At 42.6% G+C, this 13,384-nt stretch overlaps 1 pseudogene; it reads left to right on the forward strand.

Moving 5' to 3' along the window:
* The window catches only part of LOC141051641 (cytochrome P450 2G1-like), a 67,856-nt pseudogene that overhangs the window by 36,494 nt on the left and 17,978 nt on the right, over nucleotides 1-13,384 (forward strand).

Raw genomic sequence — 13,384 nt, forward strand, 5'->3', positions numbered from 1 at the left:
CCTGTCACACTGAGACTCAGCCAAGACACATAACAACTGTCGAGTGGGGGAGGATCGGTGATATTTGTGAAGTGCTTGATAACTTTGAGTACTGCACCAAGCTTGATGATTGTCCACAAACTGGACCATCTTCAATAAACCGGCTCATCACCAAGGACTAGCTGGAACAGTAGCAATGTCAAGGAGGGAGAAGTTGAACAAGATGGTCAACAACTGTCTAAGTGATCATACCTGCGTCCTTCCTGACACTTCTGTACCGTTTAATTACTGGGTATCCAAGCTGCATAGTTGGCACGACCTTTCCTTCTATGCCTTGGAGGTGCTGGCCTGCCCTGCTGCTAGTGTGATGTCAGTGCATGTTTTCAGTGTCGCTGGGGCAATCATCACAGATATACGCACACGGTTGACAACAGAGAACGCAGATAGGCTGACTCTGAAAAAATGTAACAAGGACTTGATTTCGGAACAGTATTTAAGCCCTCCAGATGACTGTCATGATACCAGTGCTGGGTGACCGGCACTGCTGGGGTTAATGTTCTGACCTCAGTGCAGACTCTCACCTGCACACTTGGGACCTATTTTGGTGGCCTCTCATTGGTTCTGGGGAGGCTTCTTATAGCCTCAGGAAGCTCCCATCCCCCATCAGTTATACTTTCGCCCTTGGCATTGTGTGGTGACCCCTGAGTGTGTTAGTGCTGTGTTCTGGTTGCATGACTCTCTGTGTATGACTCGGTCTGTTCTCTGGATACTGATTTGGATTCTGCTTGGTACCTTCTACGTCTGTTTCGTTTTGATCTCTGCTTGGCCCTGACTATCCGTTCTGTCTCATACCTGGTACTTTACTGATATCTTGTGTATGATCTTTGGCTTTGTCTGACCTCCTGTCTGTTTATCCCTCCTGTACCTCTCTTGCCTGTACTGTGCATGACCCCCGCTTTGCCCGACTTTGAGTTTTCTATCTTCTTTGAAAGCAGGACGCTAAGCCCCGCCCCCTTGCAGTCACATGACCGTTCACATGACCGTAAGTCCTGTGCTGGCTTGCTAAACTTCTACATTCAGGTCCTGTGCATCTTTATTTTCTGGCTGTTCTTGTCCCCAGGGGTCCCTACAGTGCGGGTGAGTCCCGGCTGTATGCCGGCGCTGTCAGGACCCTGACAGTATCCCAACCTAAAGTCACCAACATGTTTTTTTAAAATTGGTGGTCACATCCATCCCTTCCCATACAAGCCCCTTTTCTTCTTCTTTCACATGTTTTCAAAACCTGCTTCTGACACATGTACCTCATGGTCAATAAGCCAAAAACAATGTTATGTTAATTAATATTTCCTACCGGAGGCACTTGTGATGAGAGTGAGACCCTTCTTCCTTCATCAACCATGGTATCATGCCCCTTGGGCTAATTTTTGGAGACACTATGGCTATGCCTGGACATTAGGCACTGCCACCTCTATGCTAGTAGTCCTACCTTCATCATAATTGTTTGGCCCTTCAGACCTGTCTTGGTTCCTTCATCAACTATGATACAGCCCCTTGGGCTAATTTTTGGAGACACTATGGCTACGCCTGGACACTGGGCTCTGCCACCTCTATGCTAGTAGTCCTAGCTTCATCATAATTGTTTGGCCCTTCAGACCTGCCTTACTTCCTTCATCAACCATGATACAGCCCCTAGGGTTAATGTTTTGAAGACACTATATCTATGCCTATACATTGGGCAGTGGCACAACAAGGACAATAGTCCATGCTTTATAATTGTGAATCCCTTGTGATGATGATGATGATGATGATGATGGGTGGCTTCTTCCTTCGTTAACCATGATACAGCCCCTAGGGCAGATTGCTCTCCTTACACCACTTACACACTTAGCTGTGAGAAGATCGCCTCCATCATCACTAGCTCTTACGGCACTTCTGATATATCACTGGCACTGCGTAAGTAGCGTACGAGTCCTGCTCTTCCGGCAAAAAACCACAGGACTTCAAATAGTGTTTGTACATTCTAGTGAAGCAGTGGCGTAAAACCACTAGTGCAGCCCCTGACCAGGTGCCCCCATGTTATATACATTTGTTTACAGCGTACATTTTTTTAACATTTTACACATTTTTTAGCCTTTTCCTCCGCCCCCAGACCGCTTTGTAGGGTCCAGCAGACAATTACTCGCATTTTCCATTGACTATCATTGGACTTGCTACTCGTACCGAATACCCGAGTATTATGGTATACTCGGTACGAGTATAGTGAGTCTGAAGACTTCAGTACTCGCTCATCCCTAACCAAAACTTATTCTCCACTCAAGGTTAGTGGCTGGGTGAAGCGATTTAATGTCAATCTACTGTGTTTTCTCTTTTTAAATCATAATGACAACCCAAAACATCCAAATGACCCTGATCAAAAGTTTACATACCCTGGTGATTTTAGCCTGATAACATGCACAAATGGGTTTGACTGGCTACTAAAGGTAACATCCTCACCTGTGACCTGTTTGCTTGTAATCAGTGTGTGTGCATAAAAGCTGAGTGAGTTTCTGGTATCCAGCCACAGTATAAATATCTGCACAGTATAAATACCGGGTGAGTCATAAACGACGGATGTATTTGAAGTGGCTATAACTCACCACCAGGTGGAGGTAGAGATGTGCGGGAGGCGGGGTTATGTTTGTGAGGTGAAAGCATTGTTTTTATTTTAGTTTCAGTTTAAGCTATGGTGCCGTGGACGATAGAACATCGCGTTTTTGCGTACGACAGTTTTGTCAAGAATAATGAGTGTATCACAGCCGTTCAGCGTGAGTTTCGGCGTCATTTCAATATTCACAGAAATCAAGCTGTTCCCGCTCGTAACACTATCCTACGTTGGGTTGAAGCACTCCGTACACGAGGTACACTAATGAACAAACGACCACCGGGGGCTCCACGAACGGCACGTACCCCTGCATTTAGATCTGCATTTCCACCCCTATAAATTGGCCATTGTGCAACAGTTGGAGCGCGGGGATTACGCAGCGCGACTGAAGTTCGCACATGAGATGGAAGCAATTATTGAGCAAAACGACAACCTTATTTTATTCATGAGTGATGAAGCTCATTTCCATGTCAATGGCATGGTTAATCAGCAGAACTGCCGTTATTGGGCCTATGAAAATCCGAAAGAATTACATGAACGACCGCTGCACAGCCCTAAGGTAACGGTGTGGTGCGCTATGGGCAAATATGGCGTGATCGGTCCGTACTTTTTCGAAGGCGATAATGGCAATACTGTTACCGTGAACTCACAACGTTATATCGCCATGATAAATAACTTCTTTGTTCCTGAGTTACGACGGCAACATATCCCCATCTCTAGTGTGTGGTTTCAACAAGATGGGGCAACGGCCCACACAGCCGGAGCAACAATGAACGTTCTTCGCCCTCTCTTCCCTGGTCGCATCATTTCCAGGTTTGGCGATATTAATTGGCCTCCTAGGTCCCCAGACCTGTCCATGTGCGATTATTACTTATGGGGTCACCTCAAATCACGTGTATACAAGCTTAAGCCTCGATCATTACAAGAACTGAAGGAAGCTATTCGAGTGGAAGTTGCCCAAATCGACAGAGTTGTGTTGGAACGTGTTGATGCCAACTTCCAAGAACGCCTTTGGAAATGCATCACTGATAATGGCCACCACATGGCAGATGTTGTTTTCCACACTTGAATTTTGACAAATATTTGTCAGTATACGTAACCAAATCTGTGAATACATTTATATTTAATAAATATTTAACGATTTTATGATTAGTTTAAAAACGTCCGTCCTTTATAACTCACCCGGTATAAGAAACTTGAAACTGCTCAAAAAAGGGAGACACTTTTTGCACATCTTAACCCCTTAGCGACAGAGCCAGTTTGTAGCTTAATGACCAGGCCAATTTTTACAATTCTGACCACTGTACCTTTATGAGGTTATAACTCTGGAACGCTTTAATGGATCCCGCTGATTCTGAGATTGTTTTTTTCATGACATATTGTACTTCATGTTAGTGGTGAAATTTCTTCGATAAGTCTTGTGTTTATTTATGAAAAAAACTTAAATATGGCGAAAATTTTGCAATTTTAAAACTTTAAATTTTTATGCCCTTAAATCAGAGAGATGTGTCACACAAATTTCTTAATAAATAACATTTCCCACATGTCTACTTTACATCAGCACAATTTTCGAAGCAAAATTTTTTGTTGTTAGGAAGTTATAAGGGTTGAAAGTTGACCAGCGATTTCTCATTTTTACAACAAAATTTACAAAACCATTTTTTTTAGAGACCACAACATATTGAAAGTCATTTTGAGGGGTGTTCATGACAGAAAATACCTAAAAGTGGCACCATTCTAAAAACTAGACCCCTCAAGGTGCTCAAAACCACATTCAAGAAGTTTATTAACCCTTTAAGTGCTTCACAGGAACTAAAGCAATGTGGAAGGAAAAAATTAACATTTAACTTTTTTTTACAAAAAATTTACTTCAGAACCAATTTTTTTTATTTTCACAAGTGTTAAAAGAGAAAATCAACCACAAAATTTGTTGTACAATTTCTCCTGAATACGCCGATACCCCATATGTGGGGGTAAACCACTTTTTCAGCACACGGCAGAACTCGCAAGGGATGGAGCGCCGTTTGACTTTTTCAACGCAGAATTGGCTGGAATTGAGATCGGCTGCCATGTGGCATTCAGAGAGCCCTTAATGTGCCTAAACAGTGGAAAACTCCAACAAGTGACCTCATTTTGGAAACTAGACCCATTAAGGAACTTATCTAGATGTGTGGTGAGCACTTTGAACCATATGTGGGGGGAACCACTGTTTGGGCGCATGGGAGAGCTTGGAAGGGAAGGAGTGCCATTTTAGAATGCAGACTTTGATGGAATGGTCTGCGGGCATCATGTTGCGTTTGCAGAGCCCCTGATGGGCCTAAACAGTGGAAACCCCCAACAAGTGACCCCATTTTGGAAACTAGACCCATTAAGGAACTTATCTAGATGTGTGGTGAGCACTTTCAACCTTCAAGTGCTTCACAGAAGTTTATAACGTAGAGCCGTGAAAATAAAAAATCCATTTTTTTTCCACAAAAATGATCTTTTCGCCCCCAAATTTTTATTTTTACAAGGGTAACAGAAGAAATCATATGCCCACAGTTGTTGTGCAATTTGTCCTGAGTATGCCGATACCCCATATGAAGGGAGAACCACTGTTTGGGCGCATGGGAGAGTTCGGAAGGGAAGGAGTGCCATTTTGGAATGCAGACTTTGATGGAATGGTCTGCGGGCATCATGTTGCGTTTGCAGAGGCCCTGATGGGCCTAAACAGTGGAAACCCCCCACAAGTGACCCCATTTTGGAAATTAGACCCCCTAAGGAACTTATCTAGATGTGTGGTGAGCACTTTGAACCCCCAAGCGCTTCACAGAAGTTTATAAACGCAGAGCCGTGAAAATAAAAAGTCTTTTTTATTTCCACAAAAGTGATTTTTTTAGACCCCAATTTTTAGACCCCAAAAGTTGGTAAATAGTGGAAACCCCTCAATTCTTGCTCCAACCCTAACCTCATCACACCCCTAACCCTAATCCCATCCCTAATTCCTAATCCTAATTCTAACCCTAATCCTAGTTCGCCCTAACCCTAATTCTAACCCTAACCCTAGCCCTAACCCTAGCCCAACCCTAACCCTAGCCCAACCCTAACCCTAACGCTAGCCCAACCATAACCCTAGCCCTAACCCTAGCCCAACCCTAATCCTAACCCTAATGGAAAACTGAAAAAATATTTTCTTTATTTTATTATGTTTGCCTATATAAGGGGGTGATAAACGGGGGGATTATGTACTTTTTTTTATTTTGATCACTATGATCGTTTATCATAGTGATCAAAATAATGAATGGAATCTGCCAGCCGGAGCCGGCAGATTCCCGGCGGGCGCACTGCGCATGCGCCCGCCATTTTCAAGATCGCGGCGCCCATCGGAGGTCGCCAGCGGGACGTGGGACCACCGGGAGGGAACGGAGGACCAAGAAGAGGTACCGGGGGGGGATCAGGGACCCTATTTCTCTCTCCTCTGATGTGCGATCACATCAGAGGAAAGAGAAATTGAATGCATAATTGCGGCTTTTTTTTGCGGTTGCCGTTATAGGGTTAATAACGGCGATCGCAAAAGCAGGGTCGGTAAAAACCGACCGATTCATGTTCTCTGGGGTCTCGGCTACCCCTGGCAGCCGAGACCCCAGAGAAAATCCAACACTGAGGGGCGCTATGTACTTTCTCCACAGCGCCGTGAATTAACCCTTAACTACCTTTTAACTACCACCATTAAAAGGCGTATTGGCAGTCGTTAAGGGGTTAAAAAGCCAATGTTTCCTCACTTTCCAAACAAGAAATGTGTTGCAACTCCCCCAAAAGTGTAAATATTTGTACCAGCGTCAAAAAGCCTTGCCTTCTTTCTTATACACCTCATGTGTTTTATCAGTGACCTAGTTATCATCTGCCTCCAAAAAGGAATCATTTTTGGATTTTTTCATATTTTTATTTTAAACTGCAGTAAAAAAGTCTGTCAGTGCAATGTGTTATTCCTGTGCAATCTGTGATTTTTTTTTCCCTTGGAGAGATTCAGAGGAAATTTTCAGTCATGTGCATGGTTTCACAGAATAACAATGGTCCGAGAGCGATTCGACGTTTTGATGAATTGCACTCAGACCACAACTATTGTCATCTACACAAGACCTAATAGTGGGTCATTTATTGTAGAGTAAGGTGTTAGTAGATTTTAATTTGTGTGAAGAAAATAACAATCCACTTTGATATTTTATAAAGGGTTAGCATTTTCCAATGGAGAGTCCTGGACTATCTTGAGGCAGTTTTCTCTCCTGACCTTAAAGGATTTTGGAATGGGTAAGAAAAGTTTAGAAGAACCACTACAGGAGGAGGCCCAGCACCTATTTAATCACTTCAAAAGCTTAAACGGTATGTGTCCATTTTTTTTTTATTTAAAATTTAAAATGAAATCATCAAATTGCAGGAGTGGTGGAGCTGATGGTCAGCTACCTGACACTCTAAAGAGTTAAATGTATTTGATGTTCATGTATGTTATAAAACGGTGATACTCACTGGGGCTGCAGTTAGCTTAGACAGGGTTAACTGTAATGGCCGGCCCAGTTTAGGAGGGGGAACTGATAGATAGTGCAAGTACAGGAAGTGGCAGAAGCAGTGAGTTTTGAGCAGTAACTAGCAGCAGGCTCAGATCCAGGGGCTGCTACGGATAATGAGAGCCTAGAACTTCTTGGCAGTGGATTTCCAGAGAACCCCTCTGCATGAGTTTGCTTTTTGTTGGCCTGGAAACCTCAAGATAGACGTCGGGGACTGGGCGCATGTTTTGCCTCTGAAGCTGCAGTAAAAATTGGACTCAGCGTGAGATGGAATCCAGATAAACTGCTAGAAAAAGAGAAAGTCACTTAGGGCTAGAGAAAATATTAAAATGAATATTCTACCTATGCCAAGAACGAGGGCTGAAGTGTTCTGTATCTGTGGGAAAGATGCCACCCCATTGGGCCTTATCCTCTACATCTGACTGTAAATACTGCCATTTGCCAAGAAAAAATTAAATTGTTTTTATGGACTCTGTGTCTCCTGGAGTTATTACTGCTGAGGTTCCAGAAGAAGGAAGCCTGGAACACATGCAGGCCTGCAGCCCTGAAGTAAGCGCAATGCGCTCCACACACAGCAGCACACCAAGACAAGGACACATGTTGTCTGTAGGATGCCAGAGTGAGTGGGGACAGTTGCTCGGCCCCGATTACCTCGCTTGAGCACCTTACAAAATCACACCTTGTATTTCTTTAGGACAACCATTCGACCCCAGTACCACTGTCATTTGTGCCTCCTCTAATATCATCTCAAGATTAGTGATGGGGATGCACTTTGACTACAGTGATAAGAAGTGGATGGATACCCTTGCAGACACACGGAAAGCTTTCCACATTGTGTCATCAACTTGGGGTCAGGTGAGGCGGCAGTTTTGCAAATTCTAAGTAAAATAAATATAAGAATTTCATTTGATTTTGAAAAAAAAAGACATTACAGATTAAAAATGTATATTGGAGGTTACTTAAAGGGAACCTGTCAGCAGGATTGTGCTGAGTAACTTACACATAGTGTGTGCCGTTATACTGATTACAATGATACCTTGATTGATGAAATCTGTCTTGTAGTTCTTGTTTACTGCTTATTTTCAGTTTTCATTTAATGAGAGTCTCGTGCTTCGGGGTGGCCTGTGTTGGGGTCTTCATGTGGTGCTCTGATTAGCTATTCATACTGAAGTAGACTGCTGTCAGGTCACTGATGGCTAACTGACCTGCCCCCTAGTTTACATAATGAATATATGCACATACTGAAACAAAAAACCCTTCTTCAGGCCAGGGCACCTGCACAACACCATAATCGCATGTTTATTGTGTTCATAATAAATGTGGTTGAGGTTATCCTGATCATAACAAAAAACTAAATTGAAAAAAAATTATGCGCCATCTTTGAGGAGGAAATGATTTTTCTCTAGCAAGATGGCCCTGTGCAATAGCAGCTCTTGGATCACCTCTATATACACAGATAGCTGCTATTGCGCAGGCGCGGCGGGCGCCATTTTCAAATGGATTTTTTTTTTTACGATCAAGATAATCTCAGCCACATTCATTATTAACACAGTACACACGCGATTATGCTGTAGCGCAGGTGAAATAGCAGGCACCTGCATGCAGAAGGTTTTTTTTTTCAGGATGTGCATATATTCATTATGTAAATTAGGGGGCAGGTCACTGAGGGATCAGTGACCTATCAGCAGTCTAATCAGAGCACCACATGAAGCTCCGCAAACACAGGCCGTCCCAAAGCACAAGCATATCATTAACTGAAAACTGGAAATAAAGATTAAACAACAACCACAATATGTATTTCTTCAACTAAGGTATCATTGTAATCAGTATAACGGCACCAACCTGACTCTGTGTGTAGGTTACTATGCACAATCCTGCTGACAGGTTCCCTTTAAGTAATATGTTAGAGATGCCTATAACACCTCATTCATTGGAAAGTGCTCAAAAGAGTTGGTTGGTTTACAAAACAAATAATTCATGAAAAACAGAAAATCATGGCACTCCTATCAGTGCATTAAATGCATTAAATAATTAACGTTTCTGTTAACACGACCTTCATCAGAAAAATGCAATTGTTTCAGTTAGCAAGACGTTCATTAGAAAAATGCAAATTACTGTAGAGGCAGGTGTATGAGTTAGCACAATTGGCAATGGTGGATCCATCAAAAGGAAGGAATGTGCTGTGATTCTCTACTTCTCATCAATATTGGAGTGACATCCTATCCATGCACCCTTCACTTAGCAGATTTTCATTAAGCTTTTTAAAAAATGCAACACCCCTTTAGACAGTTCTCAAAGCAGGAAGTTGGATTTCCCTGCTCAAATGACAACATTCGTTAAATATTAAAAACGCCAAATAAAAATGCTGAAGAAGATTGTATGGCTTCTACATTTTAGAAGCAGGTGAATGTTTCACTTGAGTCTCCAGTATGTATAGTCCTATTCATTACAACTTTTATTTTCTTTTAGCTATATGATACCTTCCCTAGCATAATGAAGTATTTACGTGGACCCCATAGAAAAATATTTCAACTTGTTAAATCCCTTAAAGACTACGTGAAGGAAAGCATCAAGACCCAACAGAAGACACTGGATCCAGCCTGTCCCCAAGATTACATTGATTGCTTCCTTATCCGAATGAATCAAGTCAGTACATATCTACAACACCAGCTATAGTGGTTATAAGTGAATATATAATTAGAACTTGAAATCTCTCATATTTAGAAAAAGAGTTACAATATGGCAGCCGGAGGCTTGATCCATTGAGGCATATCTAAGCAATGATTGTCCTGTGACTTATGGTACTTGTCTACATTCATTTTTTTTATCTTGCTATCCGATTAAATATGCCATTGGGGTTAACCCAAAAAAACACTAAGGTGACATAGATTTTATAGTGGGAATTCTATGGCCCTCCAGTGGTCCTCCTCAGCCATCCACACAGACAGACATATTGTACATTAGACCTGGTCTTCACCCGCCTCTGCTCCCTATCCAACTTCACAACTTTTCCTCTCCCTCTATCTGACCAACATCTTCTCACATTCTCATCACTGCCCTCTTCACCTGTCACCCAAGTCCAACAACTAGTCCATCCCTGCAGAAACCTTGCACATCTAGACACTTGCATACTCTCTGACTCTATTCTACCACTGTCCTCCATATCTTCATTTCATAACACAGACACTGCCAGTAGTTTCTACAATACTACTCTCGAATCGGCTATCGACTCAGTCACCCCTCCCATGCATAGCAGAGTGGGACAAATGAATAGAGAACCCTGGCACAATAACATCACTGAAAAGCTTTGTCAAGTATCCAGAATTGCAGAGCGGCGTTGGAAGAAAAAGCATTTGCAAGACGACTTCACCGCATTCAAACAAGCAACACTAGCATTCAAATCAGCTCTCACCTCTGCTTAACTGGCCTACTTTACATCCCTCATATCTTCCTTACCCTACAACCTCAAGCAGTTATTCAACACTTAACTTCTTTCTCTGCCCATCATTACCCCCTCCGACTTCCCTAATTTCTCCCGAGGACTTTGCCACACACTTCAAAAATAAGATAGGTCAATCAAGGCAAGTCTTTATTGTTCGACCACCACAACCCCTTGGTATACCAGACCAATGCCCTAACCCCATAACTTCCCTCTCACAGAAGTAGAGCCTACTTATCTCTCCAAATCACACATCACCACTTGTGCACTTGACCCCATCACATCCCACCTCCTCCCCAACTTCACCACCACACTTATCCCATCCCTAACCCATCTCTTCTACCTATTGCTAACTTCTGTTACCTTCTCCTCTGCTTTTTAAACATGCCACAATCACACCTATCGTCAGAAAGCCATCCCTTGACCCGAGCATTATTTCTAGCTATAGCCTCATATTGTTGCTCCCACTTGCTTCCAAACTCCTTGAGCAGCACGTTCACGCTGAACTTTCCTCTCACTTTGCATCTAACTCACTCTTCAACAGCCTACAATCTGGTTTTCGTCCCCATCATTTCACTGAAACTGCCTTGACCAAAATTACTAACGACTTACTGCCAAAGCTAACAGACAATTTTTTATACTCTCCCTTCTAGACCTGTCCTCTTCCTTTGACACAGTTGACCGCTGCCTGCTACTACAGTTCCTCTCTTCATATGGCGTCAAAGGCCTTGCTCTATCCTGGATCTCCTCATACCTTACCAACCACACATTTAGCGTTTCCTACTCCTACACTACCTCCTCATCTTGCCATGTCTCTGTTGGTGTCCTTCAAGACTTTGTCCTAGGACCCCTACTCTTCTCCAGGTATACCCTTGGTTTGCGACAACTCATAAAGGCTTTCAGTACCATCTATATGCTGAAGCCGACAACCTGCAGTAACCACCGATCCACCAAACCACTGCACGACCAGCTCTGCCCTCACCTCTTGTATCCTCACCCATCCCTTGTAGATTGTGAGCCCTCGTGGGAAGGGTCCTCTCTTCTCCTGTACTAGTCGTGACTTGTATTTTTTATTTTTTATATTACTGTACTTGGTTTTATTATGTATACCCCTCCTTACATGTAAAACGCCATGGAACAAATTGCGCTATAGCAATAAATAATAATAATAATGATAATAATGACACTCAGATCTACTTCTTTGGCCCAGATGTCTGCTGTCCAGAATCCCAGAGTGTCTATCAGCCATATCCTCCTTCTCCTCTCACTTCCTCAAGCTCAATATGGAAAAATCTGAACTAATCTTTCCTTCATCTCGCATATCTACCCTACCTGATCTATCTATCACAAAACATGACATCACACTTGCCCTTCTACCGGAAATCAGCTGCCTCGCAGTAACCGTTGACTCTGCCTTGTACTTCTCTTGGCAGCGGAATTTTCAGGATACTCTCCAAGCATGTGACAACAGAGCTTCTTTATTCAGGAATATCAGGAACAATATGCTTAAAAGATCAGGAATAAATCATTTGTTTGACTCTATCTGTGCAGCATCTACAGCAGGCTGCTTCTCTCATACTCAGACACAGAAAAAACAGGAAATACAGTCACATGCTCTCCCTGTGTGAGCCTCTTGGAGTTTTGTTTTTTTTTTGTTCTAATTTTATAAACAGCATACAAATCTAGCAACTAAACACTCATAGACCGAAATGGAGTTGTTGCACCAAACATATTCCAACATCCCCACTCAACAACTACTGCAGTCCCATTGCGGTTCTGAAGTCCACAAACTTGGCTCTTGATAATGGCTTTATCATATCATCAGCTATCATCTTGTCAGACTCGCAATAAACAAACTCGAGTACACCACGTTCCACTAAGTCACGTAAATGGTGATGTTTTACATCAATGTGCTTAGTCCTTGCACTAATCTTCTCACTGCTGGCAAGTTTTATGCATCCTTGGTTGTCCTCATAGATAACTGTTGGTTGATCCAAATCACATACCATAGAAGAAAAAAAGCAGGACAAAGGGACAGCTGTATGACCTCAGGTTAATGAAGCTGCACACACATCAGGGAATACGGGTGCCACTTCCAAGGAAAAGAGTCTGTATATCCATAGAGTAGAAAGTGGATAGGCACAATCCGTCCCGTGCAAAAATATCCTTTATTGTGGCATCAAGTTACCAACAGTAGGCAGATAAAATCATGGAGCAAGTACAGACGACGATCATTTTGCGCTTACATTGCGCTTCAACAGGTCATATGTAGGACAAAGCTCACAACATATTTAAAAGCAACCATTGCCCTTGTCCCACCCACCAAGCATCAGGTGACAGCATCTCATTAATTGTGAACAAGTGGAAAGCAAAAAAAATTGCAAAAGACAGATGCTTTAAAAACAAATAAAAAAATCACAAAAACACTGCCATATCGATTTTATCATTGAAACCTGATGGGCCTTGAGCACAAGTCCGAATAATCCATCTAGGCCTCCTTTCTTAATAATAATTTACTTAGGTCCCCTCCTTGTGCAGGCATTTTAACGGTTTCAATCCCTGTGAACCGTAAAACTTCAGGATTACCTGCATGTTTTTTTCTTATATGTTCAATTAGTCTCGGGACCCCTTTAACTGAGGTGATGGAGTTAAAGTGCTCACGGAAACGTACAAATAAGGGACGAATAGTCGTTCCAATATAATGAAAACCGCATGGGCAAAAAATAACATATACAACGTAATTTGTGCGGCATGTTATTAAATCTTGATCTTTATGTGAAATGC

This window comes from Dendrobates tinctorius, unplaced genomic scaffold (assembly GCF_039654945.1).
Source record: "Dendrobates tinctorius isolate UK_male_01 unplaced genomic scaffold, ASM3965494v1 ptg000158l, whole genome shotgun sequence".
NCBI classification, from domain to species: Eukaryota; Metazoa; Chordata; class Amphibia; order Anura; family Dendrobatidae; genus Dendrobates; species Dendrobates tinctorius.